Genomic DNA, 9847 nt, shown 5'->3' with positions numbered 1-9847 from the left:
CCTCCTCCTCCTCCTCCTCCACAGCCGCCGCCGCCGCCTCCTCCCGCGTTCGGGGCTCTGCTGCAATGTCTGCGAGGCTGACTTTGAGCGCCTCGCTCGCCGCCCGCCCGCAGCCGCGCTCCTCCCTCCGCCGCCGAGTCCGCCGCGGCCCAGTCCCTCCCCTCGCCGCTCCACGCCATTCAGCTCTTCAGCCAAGTTTCTTAACCCTTTTTTTCCCCTCCCTCCCATTGTCACCGGGGCAGGAGGAAGCCGCTCGGGTCCCCGCAGCTCTCGGGAGCCGAGGAGCACCCCCCCCCAGCTCCCGTTTTGTTGTTTTCCTCCTTGCCCGCTCTCCGGATGGCCGGGCGGGGGCTGCAGGGCCCAAAGGCGGCGGGAGGACCGCGGTGGCCGGGAGAGGTGGTGCTCAACGCGCCCGAGCCGGCCCCTCGGCTCCCGGCTCTGTCCAGCCGCCCCTGACCGCCGCAGGCGCCTGGACAGCTCCTCCCGGGCCCGGGGGCTTGTTCTCTTTACACAGGCCGAGGGCTCGCGTTTGGGACACAGCCTGGGGGCCGGGACGCTCAGGTCCCGCCGGGGTGCTGGCGCCTTGGCGTCCCCCTCCCATTTCACCCCACGACACGCGTTCCCTCGGCTCCTCCTCACCCACCCCCAGCTTCCACCACCTTGTAATCTGTGTGTCTTGCTTTAATCTTGGGGGGGCACGGGCACTAACTCCAGGTCACTTTGACCCCATGCCTTAGCACGTAGTGGGCGCCCAGGAATAAATGTGGAGTGACTCCAGAGAAAACTGGGGAGAGGACCTGAGGAGTGCCCTGTTCAGCTCCTTGGCCGGACGTAGGACCCACGAGCAGGGTTTATCTTCAGCTGCTTTGTCACTGCGAAGTCTCCAGCGGAGTCTGTCAGCGAATGTACATCACCCCGGGAAGAATTTGACCCTAGCAGACAAGGCAAAAAGAACAGGGCTGCCACTTCTTCGGCAGCTCTCCTCGGTTCAGGCTCCGAATAAGAAATAACAATTACATCACGAGGCCGGGGCGGCAGCGCTGTGGAGCCTCTCGGTTTCCTGCAGCTTAATCTCGCTGAACCCGCCTCTAAACTGGGGGGGGGGGGGGGGGGCNGGGGGGGGGGGGGGTTATATAGATTGGTGGCGAGAGAAAGTGGAGAGGGGAAAGAGTCCTACGAAACCATAATCATAATCCCCCCCTTGCATTTGCTGTTTTAAAAAAATCTTATCCTCAGTGTTCCTCCAAACATCTAACTACAACTATTAACACCCCTTCAACACCTCCCCAGATGTCAGGTTTCTTTTTGACTCTAGCATCTAGCATTTAGTAACTCGCCATGAAAAAAAATTACCAGGGGAAATGAGCACCGCTGCTGAAATTGTTTTTTGCTTGATACAAAAACGCTGAAGTACAGCTTAGCCTCACCCTTAACTCAGAAATGGCATGCCTGTGTTAAAACACTTATTACACAAAACAAATGAGTGGATGAGGCACTCCATTCTTATATATAGGTTTTCATATCCTTAAGAATTCTGTAACATTTGAAAATAGAGTTGCTGGCGCACTTAAACAAAAACCAAAAAAAACCCACTATTCTAGTCATGAAACAGTATTTTATGCCTGTTACGTAATGACTGTATTGTACATTTAAAATTTCATTTAACCTTTAAAAATATGAATGAAAGTTCTGTAATACATTCAAATCTTAAAAGTGATAGCAATGCTTGATATACTTAGTAAATCCACCTCCTAGCACCATGCTGGGCACATTGTAGGAATAGTTTGCTTCATGGTGATGGTGCATTTCAGAACAATTATTTTACATCACCTTAGTGATTCAACTGTGCAATCTGTTGCCATCTTATATTGTTTAAACTTCATATGATGGGTTATTGTGTGTGTATACCACAGTCTGAAATCTGCCCAAGGCAACTTAGTAAAGTCTGCTGTTCTATAGTACATCATATATCCAGGATTGATGCAAAGCAAACTGTTCCCATTAAGTGATGATAAGCAGAATCGGAATCTGGCCCTTTAAAAGTTGAACTTATTTAAAAAAAAAAAAAAAAGAAAGAAAGAAAAGAAAACAGCAACTGTTAAGTGTTATACAAAGATTTTCTAAAATGGGTTATAAATTATTTGCTTCGTAAGCAGTTTATTGGACTTCATGTGGCTTTTTCTTGAAAATTCAGGGTTAATTTTATTAAAAATGTTTGTTGTGGTAGGTTGTAGTGGATTCAGCAAATACATCAAGTTTCTCTTCTGTATCAGGCTTCTTCCTAGGTATGAAGAGATGCTCCCAGGAGGTATATAAGCTATCAGCGTCCTGCACTGAAGGACTCTAGGATGCTATGACTTAGTGGTTATTTCTGCCTTTTGTAGTTTCTCTCTTCCCCTTCACTAACTGACAGTCTGTTGTCCTTATTCTCTCTTGCCACAGCATGCCTGCCTCTAATATTTTCCTCCTCTTCTGATTGGCAGCTTCTAGTCTGGTGCAGACTGGGAATCTAGATAACCTCACTTGTCACAATTCAGTACAGTAAAACTAAATAGATGCTATGTAAGAAACTGATGTGCTCACCAAGGAGTAAGACACATGAACCTCAGTGCATACACTTTGGGACAGCTATTCAGACCACTCAAATGGTGCTTTGAAAGCATTGTTTTTGCTCCTTAACTGGGTTTTGGATCATTGAGGCTTGTAGATAAACAGTCTTCTAATAAGTGAGGTTACACAATTGACCCAACCAGCAGAGTATTGGTCCTGCCCTCCAATGCTAGTGTTAAAAAGTCTACAGCCATTTGTTAGATGACTTAACAAAGCTGCTCACTTCTCATTAATCTATCTTCTCAACCCCACAAAAGTCCAGTCACTGAAATCCTGAGCTCTTTTTAATAGTACATTAGTGAAGGTAAATTGCGCACCTTTTGTGGAATTCATTTTTACTTAATCATGCTAATTGCAGGGGTCTTCTTTGTTGTTGTTCTTTGTTTTTGAAAAATCAATACCCAAGTTTCCTGCTAGGAGAGTCATTGCAGTGATACTGGGCATATATGTAATATAAGAATGCCTATTCGGTAATTTGTGTTTTGAAGACAACTCTCATTTTAACCAATTGTGATGTGAAAAAGATGCCCTTCAGTTTATGTACTTAAACACAAAAGTATTTTTATAAACTCAGGTTCCTACGGCCTCAGACATTCGTAGTTCAGGCTCAATATAATTATCCATCACAAAGAAGTCATCTGGGAAAGGTATGTTTATGATGTGCTCCCTGAATCCCTCCTGTTACAGCATCTTTTCACACCATTTTGTGACTGTATCCCACTCTAAATGCAAGCACTGGCAGAGTCAGGGTCCGCATCCCCCTGGTTCACATTTGGATCTCTCCACCACCTATCCCTGTGCCCAACAAACAGCGTTCAGTAGATATTGGGCAAGATTCTGTCATGGCCCAGAGGACAGTGTTGAACTCTACATGGTGTGGAATGAGGGAGTTTAGGGGAAATTTTTCTGAGAAAATAATGCTCCAGCAAACTATTAAAAGGTAAGGGTTTGCCAGGTAGGCAAAGTAAGAAAGGGATTCTCAGGAAAGGAAAAAGACTGACAGTAGAGAGTTATAAGAAAACAAAAATATACATTGAGAAGTACTGAATCTACGTTATACACTATGAATTAGTGACTAAGGAACTATGACAACGGACAAAAATATTTCCTGATGGGACTGCAGTGTAGCTACGCTGTTACAGTCCCCTCAGCCTCTAGAGAAAGCACCATCCTATAAAAATATAAAGTGAGCCACAAACATGAGCTACATAGGTACTTTTAAGTTTTCTAGTCGCCACATTTAAAAAATACAAAGAAACAGGTGAAAGTAATTTTAACAATATACTTAACCCAACATATTAAAATATTATTTTAATGTATGCACAACATACAAATTATTTATTAGATATTTTTCACTCTGTTATTCACACTACATTTTCAAAATCCAACGGACATCTCAGTTTGAGCTAGTAACAGTCAGCTGTTCGATAGCCACACGTGGCCAATGGCTGCTGCCCTGACAACAACAGCTCTCGAGGACACACGAAATATTTCACAATACGGTTAAAAGAAATCTCTCAGGATGAAAAGCTAAATCTTATTAAATCTAAGATTTTATTTGTGTTGATTACTGGTGTTTAACTATACTGTGCTATAAAAACCACTTCCTTGTATCTAGGCTTTTATGCCAATTAGAAAATCAGCAAAGTTGACATTTTATGTACTGTGTCTTCATTAACCATACAGTAGTTACAACGACTGCTATTTCTATTAACTCTGGTGGTGGACTGTAAACATAAACTGGCTTTATGACAGAAATAAAACACCATCAATTTGGGGTTGAGTAAGCTTTAAAGAAGTCTTCCCTAGAACACAGAGCTACCTCTGTGCTGGTTACTCTCCAGTACCTTCTGTAGAAGTCCAGGTTTTGCTTTTCACTTCTTCCACGCCCAGTTAGTGACTTGTGGACTATAAAATCCAGCCCAGCCTCTGTTTGAAGCAGTTACCTGCCCTAAGCGGCGGTGATAAGAATGTGCGGCAGGGCCCTGGGTACCAAGAACGGTCTAAAGAGCTAAGATGAAGATGTTTCGACACCCTGTCTGCAGGTTTTGTGAAGTTTTCCATAATGAGATTAGAACCTTTTTACTTTTGGTGGGGCTTGAATGCCAAGGACTGCCAAAACCAGGGCACTCAATTTCTACACTAAAATGAATCCCAAAAAACTGGATCTTAAAAAAAAAAAAAATGAAAATGATTGTGTACAAGCAGCTGAAAATGTGTGAGAAAAAGACAGATACTTCAGCAAAGTGTAAATGTGGATGAATCCTTCTCATTCCCAAAACAAGAAAATCTCTGGTAGAATTAAGGTGTCCAAAAAGCCAAAAAGTCCCAATGAAGCTAAAGAAAACATGTCAGTTTTGATGATGTGTCAGTTTAGTATGTCTGAATGGTTGAAAGCACTATGTGGAATCCTCTCCTTTTATGTAGAAATGAGTTATTTAGAGGCAGCTGGGTGGGTCGGTTGGTTAAGCATCTGGCTCTCCATCTCATCTCAGGTCTTGATCTCAGGGTCATGAGTTCAAGCCCCATGTTGGGCTCCACTCTGAGTGTGGAGCCTACTTAAAAAAAAAAAAAAAAAAGGAAATAGGTTATTTAGATATTATTAAGCAGTCCTGTTGTAAATGAATGCAAAATTTTGGGATTTCACAAACATACATCCATATAATAAATCAATTGAGTAAAACATGATCCTATTAATTTTTAGAGATCTTCTTCAGATAACCTTCACCTAAAGGAAAGTATATATCTCTTTTCCCAAATTATTCAGGGTTCTATAGAGAAGAAAGCTACAAAGTTAGAAATGTATGTTGGCCATTTGTTTGACCCTCAAAAGAAATAGACACAGACTCTGACATATCTGTTTTACATTTGTTTAGTTTAAGAAACATAAACTTCTGGGGCGCCTGGGTGGCACAGTGGTTAAGCGTCTGCCTTTGGCTCAGGGCGTGATCCCGGTGTTATGGGCTCGAGCCCCACATCAGGCTCTCTCGCTATGAGCCTGCTTCTTCCTCTCCCACTCCCCCTGCTTGTGTTCCCTCTCTCACTGGCTGTCTCTCTCTGTCAAATAAATAAATAAAATCTTTAAAAAAAAAAAAAATTAAAAAAAAAAAGGAAACATAAACTTCTTATATTGTTTATCTTTCACAAAACTTAACTGAAATTGCTTTTACCCTCAAATAGGCACACACACACATGCATACACACATGCATACACACACACACACACACACACACACACACACACACATATATACCCCTAAGATTTCACAAAAGTCAATGAGGAAAGAGTAGTCTTTTCAATAAATGATGCTGGGTCAACTAGGTATTTATGGAAGAGAATGAAATGTGACCTCTTCTTTATACCATACAAAAATGTATGCCATATACAAAAACGAATCTTAGACCTAACTGTAAAAACTAAACTATAAAACTCATAGGAGGAAATATAGCAATAAATCTTCATGACCTTAGTTTAGCAAAGCCTTCTTAGATGTGGTACCAAAGCACAAGTGACAAAAAAGAAAGTAGGTGTATTGGACTTATAGAAAATTAAAATCTTTGGCACTTCAATGGACACTATCCAAAAAAAATGAAATGACAATCACAGAATGAGAGAAAAAATTTGCAAATCACGTATCTGATAAGAGACTTGGGTCTAGAATGTATGACTCTTACAACTCAATAATAAAAAGACTAATATTCAATATTAAAATGAGCAATGGCTCTAAATAAACATTTCTCCAAAGATATAAGTTAAGCACATGAAAAGACGCTCCTTGTCACTAGTCACCAGGGAAATGCAAATCCAAACTACAATGTATTACCACTTCACACTTGNTTAAAATGAGCAATGGCTCTAAATAAACATTTCTCCAAAGATATAAGTTAAGCACATGGAAAGACGCTCCTTGTCACTAGTCACCAGGGAAATGCAAATCCAAACTACAATGTATTACCACTTCACACTTGCTAGGAATGTCTACAAACAAATGAAACAAACAAAACAGATAAAAGCAAGTGTTGGGAAGGTTGTAGAGTAATTGGAACCCTCATACATGGCTGGTGAAAATCTAAAGTGTTGTGGCTACTTTGAAAGAGAGTCTGGCAGTTCCTCAAAAGGTTAAATATATTTACTATATGACCCCATCAATTCCACCCCTAAGTGTATACCCTAGAGAAATGAAAACTCTTTCTCCACAGAAAAACTTACACGTATAAATGTTCACACTGGTACTCTTCATAACATCAAAAAGAGAAACAAACCTAAATATTCATCAACTGATGAATGAATAGGGAAATGTGGTCTATCCTTACAATGAAATACTACTGAGCAATAAAAAGGGAATAAACTGACACATGCTACAATATGAATGAACTTGAAAAGATTATGCTGAGTTGAAGAAGTTGGTCATGAAAGACCACATATTGTATAATTACACTTATATGAAATGTCCATAATACACACATCTATAGAGACAGAGAGTAGAATAGTGATTACCTAGGGCAGAGGAAGGGTTTGGGAAGAAATGGGGATTGACTGCTAATGGGTATAGGATTTCTTTCTGTAGTGAGAGAAGTGTTCTAAAATTGATTGCGGTGATGTTTTCACAACTCTGGATATTCCAAAAATCATTGAATTATACACTTTAAATAGGTGAGTTGTATGGTATGTAAATTACATTTAAATTAAGCTATCATATATTTAAAAAACAAAATAAACATGAAAGAACCTTTCTGTCTTCTCATTTTAAAAATAAAACAAAACTTTGACATGTATAAGAAAATAAAGTCTGTAAATGTTTAAAAAATGTTACAACTCAAAATTATTTTTGCTTGATATGATATGTCAGAAATCAGCAAAATAATATATATATCTATAAAACCAAAGAACTGCACATTGGAAATTAACTTTGCCTGCTTTACAATTCTTAAATGACACGGTAGCAAAGGAACGTTTAATCAGGACAGCCCAAGGGTCAATAATTTAGTGTGTATATACTAAATGCGTGTGTGTGTGTGTGTGTGTGTGTGTGGTCTTACAGCAATGCCAATGTGGAATTCTGGAGGTGACTTAGGAAGAGACTCCTGGATAAACTGCATATACTTCTCATGTCCCACAAAACTGGCTTATATGATATACATAACTCGGTAATTTATAGTAATAATTATTCCTACAAAACTAAGTGATTACTCCTGTTAAGTAGTTCACTGTATTATATTTCCCTAACAGTCATATCCAAGAAATCTAATTCTAAGCTTCATCATCTAGTAACTACATTTGGTTGCTAGTAATAGAGGTAAGAACTAACAGCAACTGAACCAAGACAGAATTTAATTTTTTTTTCCAATGTAAAAAAAATCCACAAATGCATTTCTGGGACTAGTTTGATGATGCCATCATCTTTAAGCACCCAGATTACTTCTATTCTATTACCTTCAGCTCTTTCTTGGCTCTCACCCTGAAGATTGCCTCATGATGTTAATTGGCTGCTGCAGCTCCAGTCATCAAGTTAGCATTTCTGGCAGAGAGAATGTGGGTGACCTACCACCCTTTTAACGAGCTTTCCTGAAAGGACCATCCAATAACTCCTACTAACATTTCATTGGATGTATCCAGAGAGAGTGTGGGGTATGCAGTATTTTAGCTAGGAACAATACTTAGATAAAATCAAGGTTTTGTTTCTAAGAAGATGAAACTTAATATTGAGTGGGTGTATTAGTTATCTCATGCTGCATAACAAACCGCCACAAAAATTAGTAGCTTAAAACAAGAAACACTACTGTCTCACAGTTTCTGGTAGGTATAAAATTCAGGAATAGCTTAGCTGGATTATTTTGATACAAAGTTTCTCATGTGGCTGCAATCAAGATATTGGCAGGGTCTGCAATCATCTGAAGGCTTGCCTGGAGCTGGAGTATCCAATGTCAAGAAAGCTCCTTCACAAGGCTTTTGGCAGGAAGCCTCAGTTCCTCACATGGCTGTTGGCAGGAGACCTCAGGTCCTTGCTACATGAGCTATCCTAACGATGTGGCTGCTAACTCCCCCAGATGGAGCTATCCGAGATAAAGCAATGATGAAGTCACAACGCCCTTTGTGACCTGGTCGCCTAATTCACAAGAGTATTTTCACTTTATTCTATTAATTAGAGGTAAGTCACTTAATTAATTCCACTCTTAAAAGGAAAGTCATCTTGAAGAGAAGGGAATCAAATAATTTGTGGACATAGTTTAAAACCAATACAGCAGGCTGTTAGCATTTTCTGTCATGGTCTGCCTGTTTGGTTTTCCAAACCAACACGTACACCTTTGTTTTCATATGTACAGCAGTCTCACTGTCTCTCCCAGGGATCCAGACTCAAGTCTTTTTCTGTGACTTCCTCATATCTACTGCCTAAGATTTCTGGGTGAGTTCCTTGGTTGGCCAACCTGACAGCTCCTGGTTCTTTCTCTTGAATGTTTTCCTACATGTTTTGTCTTCTGCTGCTCCTGGATCTGCCCCTGGGAGGTTCCTTCTTGTCAATTTTCCTCAACAAATACATATGAGATGGGCACAGGGGAGGATGCCCAGTTTGGAGACCACATGGACTTTCAAACACTTGGGCATAGAGAGTGTTTTAAAGTTCTAACAACCACAGACTATTGTAGACCAAGTTGGGGTTTCTTTGGGAAGATAATTCCTTCAAACATTTAACAGACTTGACTTATTTCCATTCTGTTCTATGTATAAACTACCATAGCCAAAGGTCTTGCCTAGACATGGTTTTTCAGCCTGTAGATTCTCCTCTTTTATTTACTAGGCTCTGTACTCTGCCCATCCCTTTGGCCCTTAAATTAATGGTGGTTACTTTGAGAACATCTGAAATAATAGGCTTAGTTGGGGAAGCAATACAATTCATCACCTGCCAGCAATATCACTGCTGCTTTATGACAAAGCAAGGGTCTTACCTCTTGCTAGGACTGTAGTTTCATGGCCACAGCTTAAAACTTCTTCAAGTTCAGGGACAGAGGCAGATGACTTTTTCAACACTATACGGCCCAAATCACTGGACTCTCCATCAGTGTCATTAGCATGCAAAGGCAGGGAATACCTCACTTAGTAAATCTTTGCTTCCTTCCACCTCTGCTTCAAGAATGTTTGGTTCTAGTCTGAGTTCCCCTAATGCATTAGATTTTGCTAAAAATAGCAAAAATGAACTACCACCTACCAACACTATAAATTTGTTTTGCTATTTCTTTT

The 9847-nt window shown here is 40.6% G+C and overlaps 1 protein-coding gene across 1 annotated transcript in view; it reads right to left on the bottom strand.

The window, feature by feature from the left end:
- Nucleotides 1-1002, bottom strand: part of NRIP1 (nuclear receptor interacting protein 1) — a 96692-nt gene extending 95690 nt beyond the window's left edge. The window contains exon 1 of the mRNA XM_011218709.3: nt 798-1002. The gene's annotated coding sequence lies outside the window, so the exon portion shown is untranslated. The remainder of the gene's footprint in view (nt 1-797) is intronic.
- Nucleotides 1003-9847: the final 8845 nt, after the last annotated feature.

Source organism: Ailuropoda melanoleuca, chromosome 1, assembly GCF_002007445.2.
Source record: "Ailuropoda melanoleuca isolate Jingjing chromosome 1, ASM200744v2, whole genome shotgun sequence".
In the NCBI taxonomy this organism is placed as follows: domain Eukaryota; kingdom Metazoa; phylum Chordata; class Mammalia; order Carnivora; family Ursidae; genus Ailuropoda; species Ailuropoda melanoleuca.
Note: the sequence above shows the minus strand (reverse complement) of the source record. Positions and strands in the feature narration are given on the sequence as shown.